Below are 22,248 nucleotides of genomic sequence, written 5' to 3'. Positions count from 1 at the left end.
TCAACACATCATCAACACTTGAACACATCATCAACACTTGAACACATCATCAACACTTGAACACATCATCAACACTTGAACACATCATCAGCACTTGAACACATCATCAACACTTAAACACATCATCAACACTTGAACACATCATCAACACTTGAACACATCATCAACACTTGAACACATCATCAGCACTTGAACACATAATCAACACTTGAACACATCATCAACACTTGAACACATCATCAACACTTGAACACATCATCAGCACTTGAACACATCATCAACACTTGAACACATCATCAACACTTGAACACATCATCAACACTTGAACACATCATCAGCACTTGAACACATCATCAACACTTGAACACATCATCAACACTTGAACACATCAGCACTTGAACACATCATCAACACTTGAACACATCATCAACACTTGAACACATCATCAAAACTTGAACACATCATCAACACTTGAACACATCATCAACACTTGAACACATCATCAGCACTTGAACACATAATCAACACTTGAACACATCATCAACACTTGAACACATCATCACTTGAACACATCATCAACACTTGAACACATCATCAACACTTGAACACATCATCAACACTTGAACACATCATCAGCACTTGAACACATCATCAACACTTGAACACATCATCAACACTTGAACACATCATCAACACTTGAACACATCATCAACACTTGAACACATCAACACTTGAACACATCATCAACACTTGAACACATCATCAACACTTGAACACATCATCAACACTTGAACACATCATCAACACTTGAACACATCATCAACACTTGAACACATCATCAACACTTGAACACATCATCAACACTTGAACACATCATCAACACTTGAACACATCATCAACACTTGAACACATCATCAACACTTGAACACATCATCAACACTTGAACACATCAACACTTGAACACATCATCAACACTTGAACACATCATCAACACTTGAACACATCAACACTTGAACACATCATCAACACTTGAACACATCATCAACACTTGAACACATCATCAACACTTGAACACATCATCAACACTTGAACACATCATCAACACTTGAACACATCATCAGTCTTCTACTTTCATAATTTAGTACTTCTTCACTTCTGATACAGAACCCATCTATGTTGAAGCCTCCAGTATTGGTCAATACTGATATTGATCTGATATCAGCAGGAATCCTGTGTTGTTTGCTGTGTGATGTTGCCTCCTTCTAGTTGTATGTATGCGTGTTGTTTGCTGTGTGATGTTGCCTCCTTTTAGTTGCATGTAGGTGTGTTGTTTGCTGTGTGATGTTGCCTCCTTCTAGTTGTATGTGTGTGTGTTGTTTGCTGTGTGATGTTGCCTCCTTCTAGTTGTATGTATGTGTGTTGTTTGCTGTGTGATGTTGCCTCCTTCTAGTTGTATGTATGTGTGTTGTTTGCTGTGTGATGTTGCCTCCTTCTAGTTGTATGTATGCGTGTTGTTTGCTGTGTGATGTTGCCTCCTTTTAGTTGCATGTAGGTGTGTTGTTTGCTGTGTGATGTTGCCTCCTTCTAGTTGTATGTGTGTGTGTTGTTTGCTGTGTGATGTTGCCTCCTTCTAGTTGTATGTGTGTGTGTTGTTTGCTGTGTGATGTTGCCTCCTTCTAGTGGTATGTATGTGTGTTGTTTGCTGTGTGATGTTGCCTCCTTCTAGTTGTATGTGTGCGTGTTGTTTGCTGTGTGATGTTGCCTCCTTCTAGTTGTATGTGTGTGTGTTGTTTGCTGTGTGATGTTGCCTCCTTCTAGTTGTATGTGTGTGTGTTGTTTGCTGTGTGATGTTGCCTCCTTCTAGTTGTATGTATGCGTGTTGTTTGCTGTGTGATGTTTCCTCCTTCTAGTTGTATGTATGTGTGTTGTTTGCTGTGTGATGTTGCCTCCTTCTAGTTGTATGTATGTGTGTTGTTTGCTGTGTGATGTTGCCTCCTTCTAGTTGTATGTATGTGTGTTGTTTGCTGTGTGATGTTGCCTCCTTCTAGTTGTATGTATGTGTGTTGTTTGCTGTGTGATGTTGCCTCCTTCTAGTTGTATGTATGTGTGTTGTTTGCTGTGTTATGTTGCCTCCTTCTAGTTGTATGTATGTGTGTTGTTTGCTGTGTTATGTTGCCTCCTTCTAGTTGTATGTATGTGTGTTGTTTGCTGTGTGATGTTGCCACCTTCTAGTTGTATGTATGTGTGTTGTTTGCTGTGTGATGTTGCCTCCTTCTAGTTGTATGTATCTGTGTTGTTTGCTGTGTGATGTTGCCTCCTTCTAGTTGTATGTATGTGTGTTGTTTGCTGTGTGATGTTGCCTACTTCTAGTTGTATGTGTGTGTGTTGTTTGCTGTGTGATGTTGCCTCCTTCTAGTGGTATGTATGTGTGTTGTTTGCTGTGTGATGTTGCCTCCTTCTAGTTGTATGTGTGCGTGTTGTTTGCTATGTGATGTTGCCTCCTTCTAGTTGTATGTGTGTGTGTTGTTTGCTGTGTGATGTTGCCTCCTTCTAGTTGTATGTATGTGTGTTGTTTGCTGTGTGATGTTGCCTCCTTCTAGTTGTATGTATGTGTGTTGTTTGCTGTGTGATGTTGCCTCCTTCTAGTTGTATTTATGTGTGTTGTTTGCTGTGTTATGTTGCCTCCTTCTAGTTGTATGTATGTGTGTTGTTTGCTGTGTTATGTTGCCTCCTTCTAGTTGTATGTATGTGTGTTGTTTGCTGTGTGATGTTGCCTCCTTCTAGTTGTATGTATGTGTGTTGTTTGCTGTGTGATGTTGCCTCCTTCTAGTTGTATGTATCTGTGTTGTTTGCTGTGTGATGTTGCCTCCTTCTAGTTGTATGTATGTGTGTTGTTTGCTGTGTGATGTTGCCTCCTTCTAGTTGTATGTATGTGTGTTGTTTGCTGTGTGATGTTGCCTCCTTCTAGTTGTATGTATGCGTGTTGTTTGCTGTGTGATGTTGCCTCCTTCTAGTTGTACGTGTGTGTGTTGTTTGCTGTGTGATGTTGCCTCCTTCTATGTGATATTAAGTTCACTTTAGTATGCTGCTGCTCTCTTGGAAAGGTTCTTACTCTGCGAGTGTTGTTTTCATTTGATGCATCTCTAAAAATAACCATCTGCAGCGCTTGGTGTTTTATCGGAAGCACTCAGTGGAGTCTTTATTGCGCTCGTATAGCACGCAATCAATGCTCCTCCTCGCCGTGCAAATGAAACCTTCGACGAGCGCGGCACTGATGCACTTTTCATGAACTGGGAATAAACAATGGCCGCTAACACACTAACCCACTTTCCCCAAACATGAAACGCTTCCCCTCCAAGAAGCTGCCTGACAACTTAATGAAGAAGTGCAGCGTTGACAGCGAGAGGAGCGCTAACTCGTAGACTCGCATGGCACAGTGATGCAGAGCGACTTTGATGTTTGAAGCACCTTTTCTTTCCTGTGTCGCTTTAAACTTCCATGCACAATGCAGCTAACTGGGATTCATGTACTCCACATCCAGAAAGCAGCACAGTTTCACGTGTTAGCATGATGAAAGCATTCAAACTAGGGTTGGTCATGATTCTGCAATTATTTGGACTCGGGTGGCCCAAATTTAGAGAAAAAAATGTGTCGGATATTTAGGAACACTAATACAAAACCTCACAATAATGTCTGATTAAATGCTAAAAACGTTATGACAGACCACCTTAAAGGCCTACTGAAATGATTTTTATTTATTTAAACGGGGATAGCAGATCCATTCTATGTGTCATACTTGATCATTTCGCGATATTGCCATATTTTTGCTGAAAGGATTTAGTAGAGAACATCGACGATAAAGTTCGCAACTTTTGGTCGCTGATAAAAAAAAAAGCCTTGCCTGTACCGGAAGTAGCGTGACGTCACCGGAGGAAGGACTCCTCACATTTCCCCATTGTTTACACCAGCAGCGAGAGAGATTCGGACCGAGAAAGCGACGATTACCCCATTAATTTGAGCCAGGATGAAAGATTCTTGGATGAGGAACGTGAGAGTGAAGGACTAGAGTGCAGTGCAGGACGTATCTTTTTTCGCTCTGACCGTAACTTAGGTACAAGCTGGCTCATTGGATTCCACACTCTCTCCTTTTTCTGTATTTTGAACCACCTCGGATACTATATCCTCTTAAAAATGAGAGTCGAGAACGTGAAATGGACATTCACGGTGACTTTTATCTCCACGACAATACATCGGCGAAGCTTTTTAGCTACGGAGCTAACGTGATAGCATCGGGCTCAAATGCAGATAGAAAGAAAATAAATAAACCCCTGACTGGAAGGATAGACAGAAGATCAACAATACTATTAAACCATGGACATGTAACTACACGGTTAATAATTCCCAGCCTGGCAAAGCTTAACAATTCTGTTGCTAACGACGCCATTGAAGCTAACTTAGCAACGGGACCTCACAGAGCTATGATAAAAACATTAGCGCTATACCTACGCCAGCCAGCCCTCATCTGCTCATCAACACCCGTGCTCACCTGCGTTCCAGCGATCGACGGAGCGACGAAGGACTACACCCGATCATCCGTGCGGTTGGCGGCTAGCGTCGGCTAGCGCGTCTGCTATCCAAGTAAGTCCTCCTGGTTGTGTTGCTGCAGCCAGCCGCTAATACACCGATCCCACCTACAACTTTCTTCTTTGCAGTCTCCGTTGTTCATTAAACAAATTGCAAAAGATTCACCAACACAGATGTCCAGAATACTGTGGAATTATGAGATGAAAACAGAGCTTTTTTGTATTGGATTCAATGGAGTACCAATACTTCCGGTTCAACGATTGACGTCACGCGCATACGTCATCATACATAGACCTTTTCAACCGGAAGTTTAGCGGGAAATGTAAAATATATACGTTTATAAGTTAACCCGGCCGTATTGGCATGTGTTGCAATGTTAAGATTTCATCATTGATATATAAACTATCAGACTGCGTGGTCGCTAGTAGTGGCTTTCATTTTTTTTAAATTTTTTTTTACTGAGTTAGACACCTAGAATGTACATGAAAATAAAGAATGTGGGATTTACAATATTCACTATGAAGGATAAAACACTGAATATTGACAACATATCCCTCTCCGCGTGAGACAGGCCCCTTCTTTGGCTACTTTTCAGCGCTGCTTGTAGGAGGAAAAGTCACCGCCGCTGTCCATGGTTACTGACGACGAGCACCATCGGCTAGGGGCGGGGCATGTGCTGGACGGCGAGACACAGCTGATATTAATCTAATCATCTGCTGTCTTTAACAGTAAGCGGGAGAGAGGATTGAGAGTGACGGCAACGTCACGACATTTTTTGAAAATCTTGTGACCAACATTAGAACTTTGTTGAACCCGCACGCTTGGCTCTTGTGCCGTGTCGACAGTGGAGCTGCTAGGAAGCGACTTCCACAGAAACTAAGAAGAAAAAAAATGTTTGCGCTCTCATGAGGTGGTTTTTAAGACGTTTTGACACGGAAGTGTTTCGCAAAAGCACGTTGGAAACACTTTTTTTTTTTAGAGGGCACGTAAACACCGAACCAGCGGGGCATCAACGGTCTCGCTTTCAAACGGAAAGACCTTCCTCAAAGCGGACGAGATTTGACGAGAATCACGGCTCATGGCGCAAAAATGCCTGTGGAGCTAACACAACTTGTCTACTTCTCAATTGTCTCATCAACTTAACTGACGTCGCCGACCCGGAAGTGCCCAAACTAATGACGCGTAGTAGTTTCATATCGCCACAAGGTGTCAGTAAGAGTCTACAATCAAATGGGCATTACTTTGCCGTCCCACAGGGCATTTCCTGTGGGAAGGGATTCGTTCCCAGGGATTCGAATAAAGAACCAACTCTTTTTCTTTACTATAGTGGCATCGATAACGGTAACCGGTTCTCAAAAAGGGATTTGAGTCGATGGAACCGTTTCTTTTCGTATCGAACAACCGGGAGAGCCGGTTTCGAACATCATCCCTAGTCGCTATAGCTGTGTTTCCGTTGCGTTTTTTCGCAAAATGATTTCTAAAATGTCAACAAAGTACATTTGCGACTCGTCGGTGTTTCCATGAAAGGGCGTTGTGGAGGAGGACGTGGTCAGAATGGGGCGTGTATGGCCGGCCTCGAAGCCAGCGACAGGTGAGTGGATTGCCCAGCTGGGGCTGGTTATCTAATCACCTGTCGCCTTTATTAGCAGCAGCCGGACCGAGACACGAGTTGTTGGAGTTGGAGAATAAGAGACCGAGAGCGGAAGCACAGACACCTGACTGGAAAGTCCAAGACAGAGACTGCTGGAAAACAAGCCATCCCGGTGTCTCGGCCCGGCTGCTGCTAATAAAGGCGACAGGTGATTAGATAACCAGCCCCAGCTGGGCAATCCACTCACCTGTCGCTGGCTTCGAGGCCGGCCATACACGCCCCATTCCTGCGGGAGGCGCGCCGACCACGCCCTCCTCCACAACGCCCTTTCATGGAAACACCGACGAGTCGCAAATGTACTTTGTTGACATTTTAGAAATCATTTTGCGAAAAAACGCAACGGAAACGCAGCTATAGCGACTAGGGATGATGATGTTCGAAACCGGCTCTCCCAATTGTTCGATAAGAAAAGAAACGATTCCATGGACTCGAATCCCTTTTTGAGAACCGGTTCCCGTTATCGAGGCCACTATAGTAAAGAAAAAGAGTTGGTTCTTTATTCGAATCCCTTCCCACAGGAAATGCCCTGTGGGACGGCAATTTTATGCCCATTTGATTGTAGACTCTTACTGACACCTTGTGGCGATATGAAACTACTACGCGTCATTAGTTTGGGCACTTCCGGCGACGTCATGAGACAATTGAGAAGTAGACAAGTTGTGTTAGCTCCTACAAGCCTTGGAAAAGATAAGTCTGTAAGTAAATTGTTTAACTTGTTTATGTAACTCAATATTAAGGTGGAAAGTGGTTACATTTGATACTAAGATGTTTATTGAAAAAACGATTTTTGTGCACTGTTTCAATGGATGTTTTGAGGACTTAAAATGGCTGCCAGTCGTGTATTTCCACCATCGAAATAGTTTCAACACTCAGAAGTATTTGTTTGATGATAGTACTGTATATTTGTGTGAAGCTAATATTTACATATTGTGTATTAAATTTCAGTATGTTCACTGAATCACGTAGCTTATACATTTGTCGTTGTGTGTATTTCAGTTAAAAAAATAAATAAATAACAGTCCAGTGCAAGACAAAAGTAAAGATAGGAAAAGACAAAGCAAGATGAAACAACAATAAAGAGCCTAAATGGATTAATCTGCTGTTAGACGTCTTGGATTGTTTGTTAGCTGTCTGCCTGTGTGTGTAGTTAGTATGTTCCAATAGCAGCAGAAGTGCACTTTTTGGAGAGCTGTATTATTGTCAGTTTTGTGCCCAAGGGACTGATTTTATTTAACACTATATTATTATTTATACACCTAGAGTGATCACAGAGACAGGTTGTTTTTGTGTTACTGTATATATTTGTTGTTCTGAAAAATCCCACTTAATATACTTTGGGTAACAACAGTCAATATTTGTATATTTTATTTTTTTAGGGGGGTAACAGTCAATATTTATTTAATTTTTTTTTCTTATAAAATAAAAGTGAGCTTTTGTTAAACCAAATATTGTGGTTTTTTTCCATATACAACAACCTATTCGATAAGAGAATCGATAAGGAATGGGTTCGATAAGAGGATTCGATAATGGGAACTCGATAATTTCTTACCAAACATCATCCCTAATAGTGACTGAATAAAAGTGGGCCTAGAATTGAGAGCAAGAGCAAGTAAGATAAGACGATCTCCTGTCATCATAGCAGTATGAACAAATGTAAACACAGAGAAACATGAGAAGAAGGTGGTGCGGTATTAGCGGTCTTGCCTTGCATCATGTACACACCACTTTGGTCTGACTACGGTCCATTTGGAAACATCCAAATAAGTGACTTTTCCTCTTGTATCCACAATTATGTCTTCATTTGGACTTTCTCTCCTCTCTCCATGCAAAGAATCAACCACACATGATAGTTGATACTGTCGTGGTATGTATTGATATCGGTAAGTACAACCAAGGTTGTATGAGACATTAGAAAGGCTCGGCTTGGAGCTAGTAGAGGATTGCCTTCCTAAGAATGCTTCAGGCGCGCTGATTAAAACAACACAAAAAAGTTCAGGTCGAGTCAAATGTCAAGTTTCTCGACAGACGAGCGGGCGAATCACTTTCGTCTAGAGTGGGGTCGTAGGGCACGGAGGGAGGTGGGGGGGGGGGGGGGGCGGGGCTTAGCTAGATTAAAGGACTGCGATTACACGCGTGGTGCAGAATGTATAGGACCTTTGGATCATGACGACTTCTCTTTAATCCATAAACACTCGTTAGGACCGAGGCCTGCTGTCATTAGTGTGTGTGTGTGTGTGTGTGTGTGTGTGTGTGTGTGTGTGTGTGTTCTTGTATTTCTACCCTTCTTGACGCATCAAAGAGGAAAAGTACCTTCCATATGAGGACCGGTGAACAAGTTAGGACCGAAATAATTGCTTCGAATAGAGATACAAATACTGGAGTCCGTGAACATTGCTCCAAAGTCAGGATTTTTTTGTTGATTTAATGTGCATACAAAAGTAAACATTGACAGGTGCAAAGGCAGCAATATATGATAAGACAAGACGGCAGCTAAAGAAGGACATGCCCGAAAAAAGCCGCCGGGTGAACGGCTGATTTTACGACTTCCGGTTCTGACGTAAGACAACCCGTATGTGACCATAGGATGAACAAATACACTACGGTACGGTCTTGAGACATCAACAAGGAAAAGTACCTTCCATATGAGGACCGGTGAACAAGTTAGGACCAAAATCATGGTCCCAATACGGAAAAAACATTGCATCTAATAGAGAGCCAAATACTAGAGTCCGTGAACATTGCTCCAAAGTCAGGATTCTTTTGTTGATTTTTTGTGCATACAAAAGTAAACATCGACAGGTACAAAGGCAGCAATATATGATAAAACAAGATGGCAGCTAAAGAAGGACTTCCCTGTTCATCCCCGAAAAAACCCAACAGGCTGATTTTCCGTGAACATTGCTCCAAAGTCAGGATTTTTTGTTGATTTAATGTGCATACAAAAGTAACGACTTCCGGTGCGGACGTAAGACAAGCCATATGTGACCATAGGATGAACAAATACACTACGCTACTAAGACTATAGACAAATACACTACGCTACTAAGACTATAGACAAATACACTACGCTACTAAGACTATAGACAAATACACTACGCTACTAAGACTATAGACAAATACACTACGCTACTAAGACTATAGACAAATACACTACGCTACTAAGACTATAGACAAATACACTACGCTACTAAGACTATAGACAAATACACTACGCTACTAAGACTATAGTGGCCATTAACAGTTAGCTTCTACAGCTGTGTTGCCCAAAGTGCGGCACAGGGGCCATCTGTGGTCCCTGACTCCTTTGTCAACGGTCCTTAAGCACATTACAAAAAACAAAAAATAGAGATCTCATTTGCACCCCCTGGTGGTGACATCTATCAAAATGAGGGAGGTCCCAAAAAAGGAGGGATTTTTCAAATTGACTGTGTGTCACTTTTAAAAGTGCTCCCCCTCTGGTCAACATATGAAATAACAAGTGTGTGTAAAAATGTGGAGTGCTCCCCCTCTGGTCAACATATGAAATAACAAGTGTGTGTAAAAATGTGGAGTGCTCCCCCTCTGGTCAACATATGAAATAACAAGTGTGTGTAAAAATGTCAAGTGCTCCCCCTCTGGTCAACATATGAAATAACAAGTGTGTGTAAAAATGTGGAGTGCTCCCCCTCTGGTCAACATATGAAATAACAAGTGTGTGTAAAAATGTCAAGTGCTCCCCCTCTGGTCAACATATGAAATAACAAGTGTGCGTAAAAATGTGAAGTGCTCCCCCTCTGGCCAACATATGAAATAACAAGTGTGTGTAAAAATGTGAAGTGCCCCCCCTCTGGTCAACATATGAAATAACAAGTGTGCGTAGACATTTGAAGTGCTCCCCATCTCTGGTCAACATATGAAATAACAAGTGTGCGTAAAAATTTGAAGTGCTCCCCATCTCTGGTCAACATATGAAATAACAAGTGTGCGTAAACATTTGAAGTGCTCCACCTCTGGCCAACATATGAAATAACAAGTGTGTGTAAAAATGTGAAGTGCTCCCCCTCTCTTGTCAACATATGAAATAACAAGTGTGTGTAAAAATGTGAAGTGCTCCCCCTCTGGTCAACATATGAAATAACAAGTGTGCGTAAACATTTGAAGTTCTCCCCCTCTCTGGTCAACATATGAAATAACAAGTGTGTGTAAAAATGTGAAGTGCTCCCCATCTCTGGCCAACATATGAAATAACAAGTGTGTGTAAGAAATTGAAAAGCACCCCCTTTGGCAAAAAAAATCATAAAAAAAATGTGTATATAAAGACATACTGTAATATTTAAATAATAATAAATAATACATAATGAAGAATAAAAAACAATTACAAAAAAAAAAAAAAGATGAATTAACTAAAAGCAGTCTTTTTCTCACAATGTGTCGACTTTTTTCTTATAAAATTGGGAACAATTTCTTATATTCTTTCTGTTTCTGTAATATTGCCATATTTTCTCGTAAAATTATTACTTTTTTATGTCAAATTATTACTTTTTAATGCAAAATGGTGACATTTGTCATATCAAATTCTGACTTTTATCGCAATATTGCCAATTTTTGTGTCGTTCTCGTAAAACGGGTTAGGGTTAGGGTTAGGGTTAGGGTTAAGGTTGGTGTTCCTGTATTTCCACCCTTGTTGAGACATGAAGAAGGAAAAGTATCTTCCATATGAGGAGGTGTGAACAAGTGATGACATAAATCAATAACATTGCATCTAATAGACAATGTCTCATTTGTGGTGACTACTATCAAAATGAGGGTGGTCCCGAAAAGGAGGGATTTTTCACATTGACTGTGTGTCGCTTTTAAAAGTGCTCCCCCTTCTGGTCAACATATGAAATAACAAGTGTGTGTGTCGGAAATTAAAATAAGCCCCCTTTGGCCAAAATTAATAAAAAAAAATAAAATAAATATGTACATAGAGACATACTGTAAATGAAGTAAATAATGAAGATGAAAAATTAATTACAAAAAAAAATAAATACTAAAAGCAGACTTTTCTCACAATGTGTCGACTTTTTTCGAATAAAATTGGGAACAATTTCTCATATTCTTTCTGTTTCTGTAATATTGCAATATTTTCTCGTAAAATTATTACTTATTAGTGTAAAATTAGTAATTTTTAATGCAAACATTTGTCATATAAAATGATTATCTTTATCACGATATTGCCAATTTTTTTGTAAAATAGTAAAATTCCGGTTATTACTATAATATTGGCAGAATTCGAAAGTTCTCTTATAAAATTGTGACTTTTGTTAAATAAAATAAAATTACCACTCTTTTCGTAAAATTGCCAAAATTTAAAGCTTTTCTTTTAAAATTGCAAAAGTTATCGAGTAAAATTCCAACTTTTATCATAATATTGCACACATGTACAGGTTTATTTTTGGTACATTTTTGACTTGCGTTGAGTAAATTTACGACTTTTATTATAATACTGCCAAAATTCTGAGTTTTTCTTGTGAAATTCCAACTAATTTTTCACAAGAAGTTTTTTTATATTTGTATAGTATGTATATATTATTAATGTTGTAAATACACTTCTTTATATATCTAGAAAGGCTGGTCCTAAAGAGGGAGGCTTTTTTCTCAGGTCTCAAGAAGGTAACAAGTATCTTCCATATGAGGAGGTGTGAACAAGTGATGACATAAATCAATAACATTGCATCTAATAGACAATGTCTCATTTGTGGTGACTACTATCAAAATGAGGGTGGTCCCAAAAAGGAGGGATTTTTCACATTGACTGTGTGTCGCTTTTAAAAGTGCTCCCCCTCTGGTCAACATATGAAATAACAAGTGTGTGTAAGACATTGAAATGCGCCCCCTTTAGCAAAAAAATTCATTAAAAAAATATGTATATAGAGACATACTGTAATAACTAAATAATATTAAATAATAACTAAATAATAAATAATGAAGAATAAAAACCAGTTACAAAAAAAAAAAAAAAAAGATTAATTAACTAAAAGCAGTCTTTTTCTCACAATGTGTCAACTTTTTTCTTATAAAATTGGGAACAATTTCTCATATTCTTTCTGTTTCTGTAATATTGCCATATTTTCTCGTAAAATTATTACTTTTCCCCATGTAAAATTATTACTTTTTAATGCAAAATGGTGACATTTGTCATATAACATTCTGACTTTTATCACAATATTGCCAATTTTTGTGTCGTCCTCGTAAAACGGTGACATTTTTTGAGTAAAATGATGACTTTGGTCATCATTTTGCCACGTAAAAATTCCGATTATCATTATAATATTGGCAACATTTGAAAGTTTTCTTATAAAACTGTGAGTTTTGTCGAGTAAAATTGCGACTCTTTTCATAAAATTGCCAAAATTTGAAGCTTTTCTTGTAAAATTGCGACTGTTATTGAGTAAAATTCCTGCTTTTATCATAACATTGCACAAATGTTCAGTTTTTCTTGTAAAATGTTGACTTGCGTTGAGTAAATTTACGACTTTTATTATAATACTGCCAGAATTCTAAGTTTTTCTTGTGAAATTCCAACTCATTTTTCACAACAAGCTTTTTTATATGTGCATAGTATGTATATATTATTAATGTTGTAAATACACTTCTTTATATATCTAGAAAGGCTGGTCCTAAAGAGGTGGGCATTTTTCTCAGGTCTCAAGAAGGTAACAAATACGTGTGTGTGTGTGTGTATGTGTTTCAAAAGAAGCCCTCAGCAGTGCAGAGTCACGACACGCACGCACACACGCGCCACAAAAGTGGCGGCGGCAGATGTTGCAAACGCAGACGCGCGCGTCATTATCATTATTTGTATCCCATATTTTGCCTCCTTTCAGCAGAATAATGGCGCCTTAGAAGTCGCAAAGTGGGTTGTGAGCGGGGAGATACACACATGATGACACATGCTTCCTTGTCTATGCACACACACACACACACACACACACACACACACACACACACACACACACACACACACACACACACACACACACACACACACACACACACACACACACACACACACACACACACACACACACACACACACACATTCTCGTATTTGTTACCTTCTTGAGACATGCGAAAAAAGCCTCCCTCTTTAGGACCAGCCTTTCTTCATATATAAAGAAGTGTATTTACAACATTAATAATATATACATACTATGCACATATAAAAAAGCTTGTTGGGAAAAATGAGTTGGAATTTCACAAGAAAAAGGTCACAATTTCACAAGAAAAACTTAGAATTTTGGCAGTTTTATAATAAAAGTCGTCATTTTACTCAACGCAAGTTAAAAGTTTACAAGAGAAACTGAACATTTGCGCAATATTATGATAAAAGTTGGAATTTCACTCAATAACAGTCGCAATTTCACAAGAAAAAGGTCACAATTTCACAAGTAAAACTTAGAATTTTGGCAGTTTTATAATAAAAGTCGTCATTTTACTCAACGCAAGTTAAAAGTTTACAAGAGAAACTGAAAATTTGCGCAATATTATGATAAAAGTTGGAATTTCACTCAATAACAGTCGCAATTTTACAAGAAAAAGGTCACAATTTCACAAGAAAAACTTAGAATTTTGGCAGTTTTATAATAAAAGTCATAATTTTACTCGACGCAAGTTAAAAGTTTACAAGAGAAACTGAACATTTGCGCAATGTTATGATAAAAGTTGGAATTTCACTCAATAACAGTCGCAATTTCACAAGAAAAAGTTCACAATTTCACAAGAAAAACTTAGAATTTTGGCAGTTTTATAACAAAAGTCGTCATTTTACTCAACGCGAGTTAAAAGTTTACAAGAGAAACTGAACATTTGCGCAATATTATGATAAAAGTTGGAATTTCACTCAATAACAGTCGCAATTTGACAAGAAAAGCTTCAAATAATGGCAATTTTGACTTAGACTTAGACTTCCTTTTTATCGTCATTCAAATTTGCACTTTACAGCACAGATAAGAACAACATTTCGTTACATAAGCTCACGGTAGTGCAGGATAAAAAAAGCAATAAGGTGCATATATACATAAATAAATAGGTTACTGTACAGATAAATATATTGCACTTTTTCATATGCATCCACGTTTATGGATGTATGTTATATTGTCTTTTTTATTCCATTTTAATCCATTTTGGGGGGAGTTGAGGGGATCGTTTAATTATGATGCGTTCAAGCGTCTTACGGCCTGAGGGAAGAAGCTGTTACAGAACCTGGAGGTTCTGCTTCGGAGGCTGCGGAACCTCTTCCTAGAGTCCAGCAGTGAAAACAGTCCTCGGTGGGGGTGGGAGGAGTCTGTGCAGATTTTTATAAGAAAACTTGAACATTTTGGCAATATTATAATAAGAATCGGAATTTTGCTTGGCAAAAACTATGACAAAATGTCCTCATTTTACTCCCAAAAAAATGTCACTATTTTACAAGAACAACAAAAAAAAAAGGGCAATATTGTGATAAAAGTCTGAATTTTATATGACAAATGTCACCATTTTGCATTTAAAAAGTGATAATTTTACATTAATAAGTAATAACTTTTACTAGAAAATATGGCAACATTACAGAAACAGAAAGAATGTGAGAAATTGTTCCCGATTCTATGAGAAAAAAGTCGACACATTGTGAGAAAAAGACTGCTTTTAGTTAATTTTTATTTGTATTTTATTGTGTCGTTGTATTTCCACCCTTTTTGAGACATCCGACCAAAATCGCGGTCCCAATACGGAAAACCATTATGTCTAATAGAGAGGCAAATACTAGAGTCCGTGAACATTGCTCCAAAGTTAGAATTTTTGGTTGATTTAATGTGCATACAAAAGTGATAGTAGGCTAATATAACTAATATAGACACTTACATCATGTGTTGTCTTCATTATAACACTTATATAAGACTTTTAAAGTCATTTTGATAGTAGGCTAATATAGACACTTACATCATGTGTTGCCTTCATTATAACACTTATATAAGACTTTTAAAGTCATTTTGATAGTAGGCTAATATAGCTAATATAGACACTTACATCATGTGTTGCCTTCATTGTAACACTTATATACGACTTTTAAAGTCATTTTGATAGTAGGCTAATATAGACACTTACATCATGTGTTGCCTTCATTATAACACTTATATAAGACTTTTAAAGTCATTTTGATAGTAGGCTAATATAGACACTTACATCATGTGTTGCCTTCATTATAACACTTATATAAGACTTTTAAAGTCATTTTGATAGTAGGCTAATATAGACACTTACATCATGTGTTGCCTTCATTATAACACTTATATAAGACTTTTAAAGTCGTTTTGATAGTAGGCTAATATAGACACTTACATCATGTGTTGTCTTCATTATAACACTTATATAAGACTTTTAAAGTCATTTTGATAGTAGGCTAATATAGACACTTACATCATGTGTTGCCTTCATTATAACACTTATATAAGACTTTTAAAGTCATTTTGATAGGAGGCTAATATAGCTAATATAGACACTTACATCATGTGTTGTCTTCATTATAACACTTATATAAGACTTTTAAAGTCATTTTGATAGTAGGCTAATATAGACACTTACATCATGTGTTGCCTTCATTATAACACTTATATAAGACTTTTAAAGTCATTTTGATAGTAGGCTAATATAGACACTTACATCATGTGTGGTCTTCATTATAACACTTATATAAGACTTTTAAAGTCATTTTGATAGTAGGCTAATATAGACACTTACATCATGTGTTGCCTTCATTATAACACTTATATAAGACTTTTAAAGTCATTTTGATAGTAGGCTAATATAGACACTTACATCATGTGTGGTCTTCATTATAACACTTATATAAGATGTATAAAGTCATTTTGATAGTAGGCTAATATAGACACTTACATCATGTGTTGCCTTCATTATAACACTTATATAAGACTTGTAAAGTCGTTTTGATAGTAGGCTAATATAGACACTTGCATCATGTGTTGCCTTCATTATAACACTTATATAAGACTTTTAAAGTTGTTTTGATAGTAGGCTAATATAGACACTTGCATCATGTGTTGCCTTCATTATAACACTTATATAAGACTTTTAAAGTCGTTTTGATAGTAGGCTAATATAGACAATTACATCATGCCAACAAACAAACTGCCAAAAATAAAAAAAAACGCTCCAAAGTAAGCAAAGTGCGTCTCTACTTCTCAAAAAAAAAAAAAACGCACTAGCTAGATACTAATATTAGTTGGCAAATTGCTACTGACATGCTGCTGATTAGCATTAGCGATTTTACATGGCGATTTCAGCACCTCCGACGAACAATACTTACAGTGGTAACACTTTTTACGGGCGCAACAAAAGACTGCACCGGAGCAGCAAAGGCTGAGCGTAAAGTGTACACTACTGCCACCTAGCGTCTTGGACTTGCTACTGCAATTGCAACTCCTTGTTGAAAATAACAACAATGTATAACCGTAGAAATATAGTTTTTCAATGGGTCGGGTATCGGCATTGGTATCGGTTCCTAGGTGGCGAGAATGGGTTCAACAATACAAGTAATATTCACAACCATTATTACTTCATCAGCTTCACACTGACTTCTCTCAAGAGGACATACAGTACAGTCGACTTCAATCCGCGGTGAGGTCAAAATATTAGGAACGGCAGACCGGTATGGTATCGTCCCACTCGTGTCCCCTGACTAGACCTTTCAATGACGATACAGGCGTGGAATAACGAGGCCGACGACGCAGAGAGACAAACGGCGCCCTGAGAAGGATGGATTTGAAACGGCATCGCCATAGCAACAGCCTGCCGAGCTCTTGGCAGCTGCCTGGTCGGGCTGCATACTGATGGATGGAGACACACGCACACACAGACGCACACACACACACACGCACACAAACCGCAATGCTTCGACGTGGTGTGACAGAGCTGGTCGGCGTATCAGCCAGACAAAAAGAGCGTCGTTATTACCACTGAGCCTCAGCTGTGTCTTCCCGGGCGAGCGTCGACGAGACAAACTTCACTCCAACTTTGTCGCGTACGGGGGACGAGCTGAAGTGGCGCTCGGCGGCATCTGAGGTGTGCGCACACTCGAATTGTACGCTCCCACGCGGCGGACTCCCAAAGTCTGCTGTCGGGGGTCGTCGGCGTGTCCACCGGCTGAGCATAACGTATCTACACTAGCTTGGCTGTAATGCAGGGTGTCCTAACTTTTTCCACTGGGAAATCAAAGCATGCGGCGGCCAATTTGATATTTTTTTCCCTTTTCAAAGCAATTACAGTATATAAATGTGTGTGTGTGTGTGTGTGTGGGGGGGGGGGGGCGTGGCCTGCGGACCTGCAGCGAAGCGGGGTGTGCCAGGACCGGCTTCGAGTTCATATATGGAAAATGTGCTAAAAATACTCCATAATTTGTGGAAATCTGACATATTTTTTTAGTGTTATTCTATAAAGTGATAAAAAGCGCAATTTAGTAGGATTCTGTGCAACAACAAAAAAAATCAGTAAATTGTTGAAAATGTATATATTTTTAAGATTATGTAAAAAAGTGTTAAAAAGCACAATTTCTGCAATAATTTAGCCGGATTCTGAGAAAAAAAATACAGTAATTTGAAGGTTTTTTTAAAAACATATTTTAAGGTTGCTCTAAAAAGTGTTAAAAAGCGTCATTTTCAAAATAATTGTGTAGTATTTGGTGCATAAAATATTTAGTATTTTTTGGAAATTTGACATAAGCTTAGGGTTACTTTAAAAAGTGTGAAAATTTGGAATTTCAGCGAGAATTTAATAGGTAAATGTGCTAGAAATACTCCATAATTTGTGGAAATCTGACATTTTTTTTTAGTGTTATTCTATAAAGTGATAAAAAGCGCAATTTAGTAGGATTCTGTGCAAAAAAAAAAAATCAGTAAATTGTTGAAAATGTATATATTTTTAAGATTATGTAAAAAAGTGTTAAAAAGCACAATTTCGGCAATAATTTAGCCGGATTCTGAGAAAAAAAATACAGTAATTTGAAGGTTTTTTTAAAAAACATATTTTAGGGTTGCTCTAAATAGTGTTAAAAAGTGTCATTTTCAAAATAATTTTGAAGTATTTGGTGCATAAAATATTTAGTATTTTTTGGAAATTTGACATAAGCTTAGGGTTACTTTAAAAAGTGGGAACATTTGCAATTTCAGCAAGAATTTAATAGGTAAATGTGCTAAAAATATTCCGTAATTTGTGGAAATCTGACATATTTTTTAGTGTTACTCTAGAAAGTGCTAAAAAGTGCAATTTAGTAGGATTCTGTGCCAAAAAAAAACAATCAGTAAATTGTTGAAAATGTATATATTTTTAAGGTTATGTAAAAAAGTGTTAAAAAGCACAATTTCTGCAATAATTTAGCTGGATTCTGGAAAAAAATACAGTAATTTGAAGTTTTCTTTTTTTTTTTAACATATATTTTAAGGTTACTCTAAAAAGTGTTAAAAAGTGTCATTTTCAAAATAATTTTGTAGTATTTGGTGCATAAAATATTTAGTATTTTTTGGAAATTTGACATAAGCTTAGGGTTACTTTAAAAAGTGGGAACATTTGTAATTTCAGCGAGAATTTAATAGGTAAATGTGCTAAAAATATTCCGTAATTTGTGGAAATCTGACATATTTTTTAGTGTTACTCTAGAAAGTGCTAAAAAGTGCAAATTAGTAGGATTCTGTGCATTGTCATTGTTCAGAACCATGAACGCAGCTGTCATGTCCGTGATTGGTGGTCCGAAGAACCCGGAAGCGCAAGACTTCCACAATAAATATTAGGGTTCTTTTCAAGTTTGGTCTCGGGGACCCAAAAGGGTCTCACTCATAAAAATGTTAAAAATAGGTCATATATATATATATATATATATATATATATATATATATATATATATATATATATATATATATATATATATATATATATATATATATATATATATATATATATATATATACATATATATATATATATATGTATATATATATATATATATATATATATATATATATATATATATATATATATATATATATATATATATATATATATATATATATATATATATATATATTTTTTTTTTTAAATTAAACATTTGAATCTCTATATCAACTTTAGATCATAATGTTTCATTATTTATATTTTATGTCAATATTGTGCAATATTTGATGTCAACTAATTGCATCTTAGTTAAAGAATTCATAGAAAATTGATTTTGATTCATTATTAGTTTTGGCGCAATGACAGTTTTTTTAAATTATTATGAATTATTTTTTTCAAGTCCAACTGAAATTGTCAGGGATCCAAGTGTCAAAAATATGTCAGATTATTTTTGTATTTCCAAAGCCTAATCTTTGGATCAAATTTCAAATCTATCTGTGAATAATACGTTTTTATTAGCTACAATTTTTTCAGTTTGTTTAGTTTATTCGTCAAAAATTTTTCATTATTTATATTTTATGCCATGTTTTTATGTCCAACACACAACATAAGCAATATTGTGCAATATTTGATCGCATCTTAAATAGTTAGAGAATTCATAGCAAATTGATTTTGATTCATTATTAGTTTTGGCGCTATGAAAGTTTTTTTAAAAATTATTATTATTATTTTTAAGTCCAACTGAAATTCTCAGGGATCCAAGTGTCAAAAATATGTCAGATTATTTTTGTATTTTCTAAGTATATATTTTTTTAGCACGTGCGGCTTATATATGCAAAAAATATATTTTTAGCAGGTGGGACTTATATATGGAAAATATATATTTTTAGCAAGTGGGACTTATATATGGAAAATATATTTTTTTAGCAGGTGAGACTTATATATGGAAAATATATATTTTTAGCAGGTGGGACTTATATATGGAAAATATATTTTTTAGCAGATGGGACTTATATATGGAAAATATATATTTTTAGTAGATGGGACTTATATATGGAAAATGTATTTTTTTAGCACATGGGACTTATATATGGAAAATATATTTTTTTAGCAGATGGGACTTATATATGGAAAATATATTTTTTAGTAGATGGGACTTATATATGGAAAATATATATTTTTAGCAGGTGGGACATATATATGGAAAATATATTTTTTAGCAGATGGGACTTATATATGGAAAATATATTTTTTTAGCAGATGGGACTTATATATGGAAAATATATATTTTTAGCAGGTGGGACTTATATATGGAAAATATATTTTTAGCAGGTGGGACTTATATATGGAAAATATATTTTTTAGCAGATGGGACTTATATATGGAAAATATATTTTTTAGCAGATGGGACTTATATATGGAAAATATATTTTTTAGTAGATGGGACTTATATATGGAAAATATATATTTTTTAGCAGATGGGACTTATATATGGAAAATATATATTTTTAGCAGGTGCGACTTATATATGGGAAATATATATTTTTAACAGGTGGGACTTATATATGGAAAATATATTTTTTAGCAGATGGGACTTACATATGGAAAATATATATTTTTAGCAGTTGGGACTTATATATGGAAAATATATATTTTTAGCAGATGGGAATATATTTTTTTAGCAGATGGGACTTATATATGGAAAATATATATTTTTAGCAGGTGAGACTTATATATGGAAAATATATATTTTTAGCAGATGGGACTTATATATGGAAAATATATATTTTTAGCAGGTGAGACTTATATATGGAAAATATATATTTTTAGCAGATGGGAATATATATTTTTAGCAGATGGGACTTATATATGGAAAATATATATTTTTAGCAGGTGAGACTTATATATGGAAAATATATATTTTTAGCAGATGGGAATATATATTTTTAGCAGATGGGACTTATATATGGAAAATATATATTTTTAGCAGGTGAGACTTATATATGGAAAATATATATTTTTAGCAGTTGGGACTTATATATGGAAAATATATATTTTTAGCAGATGGGAATATATATTTTTAGCAGGTGGGACTTATATATGGACAATATATATTTTTAGCAGGTGGGACTTATATATGGAAAATATATATTTTTAGTAGATGGGACTTATATATGGAAAATATATTTTTTAGCAGATGGGACTTATATATGGAAAATATATTTTTTAGTAGATGGGACTTATATATGGAAAATATATATTTTTTAGCAGATGGGACTTATATATGGAAAATATATATTTTTAGCAGGTGGGACTTATATATGGACAATATATATTTTTAGCAGGTGGGACTTATATATGGAAAATATATATTTTTAGTAGATGGGACTTATATATGGAAAATATATATTTTTAGTAGATGGGACTTATATATGGAAAATATATTTTTTAGCAGGTGGGACTTATATATGGAAAATATATATTTTTAGCAGGTGCGACTTATATATGGGAAATATATATTTTTAACAGGTGGGACTTATATATGGAAAATATACTTTTTAGCAGATGGGACTTATATATGGAAAATATATATTTTTAGCAGTTGGGACTTATATATGGAAATATATATTTTTAGCAGATGGGAATATATTTTTTTAGCAGATGGGACTTATACATGGAAAATATATATTTTTAGCAGGTGAGACTTATACATGGAAAATATATATTTTTAGCAGATGGGAATATATATTTTTAGCAGATGGGACTTATATATGGAAAATATATATTTTTAGCAGTTGGGACTTATATATGGAAAATATATATTTTTAGCAGTTGGGACTTATATATGGAAAATATATATTTTTAGCAGATGGGAATATATTTTATTAGCAGATGGGACTTATATATGGACAATATATATTTTTAGCAGGTGAGACTTATATATGGAAAATATATATTTTTAGCAGGTGGGACTTATATATGGACAATATATATTTTTAGCAGGTGAGACTTATATATGGACAATATATATTTTTAGCAGATGGGACTTATATATGGACAATATATATTTTTAGCAGGTGAGACTTATATATGGACAATATATATTTTTA

At 35.8% G+C, this 22,248-nt stretch overlaps 1 protein-coding gene across 1 annotated transcript in view; it reads right to left on the bottom strand.

Moving 5' to 3' along the window:
* itfg1 (integrin alpha FG-GAP repeat containing 1) overlaps nt 1-22,248 on the bottom strand; it is a 290,804-nt gene that overhangs the window by 86,764 nt on the left and 181,792 nt on the right. The gene's annotated exons all lie outside the window — the stretch shown is intronic.

The sequence above is a fragment of the Entelurus aequoreus genome, linkage group LG02 (assembly GCF_033978785.1).
Source record: "Entelurus aequoreus isolate RoL-2023_Sb linkage group LG02, RoL_Eaeq_v1.1, whole genome shotgun sequence".
NCBI lineage: Eukaryota > Metazoa > Chordata > Actinopteri > Syngnathiformes > Syngnathidae > Entelurus > Entelurus aequoreus.
This window is presented reverse-complemented; position numbering and strand designations above follow the sequence as displayed.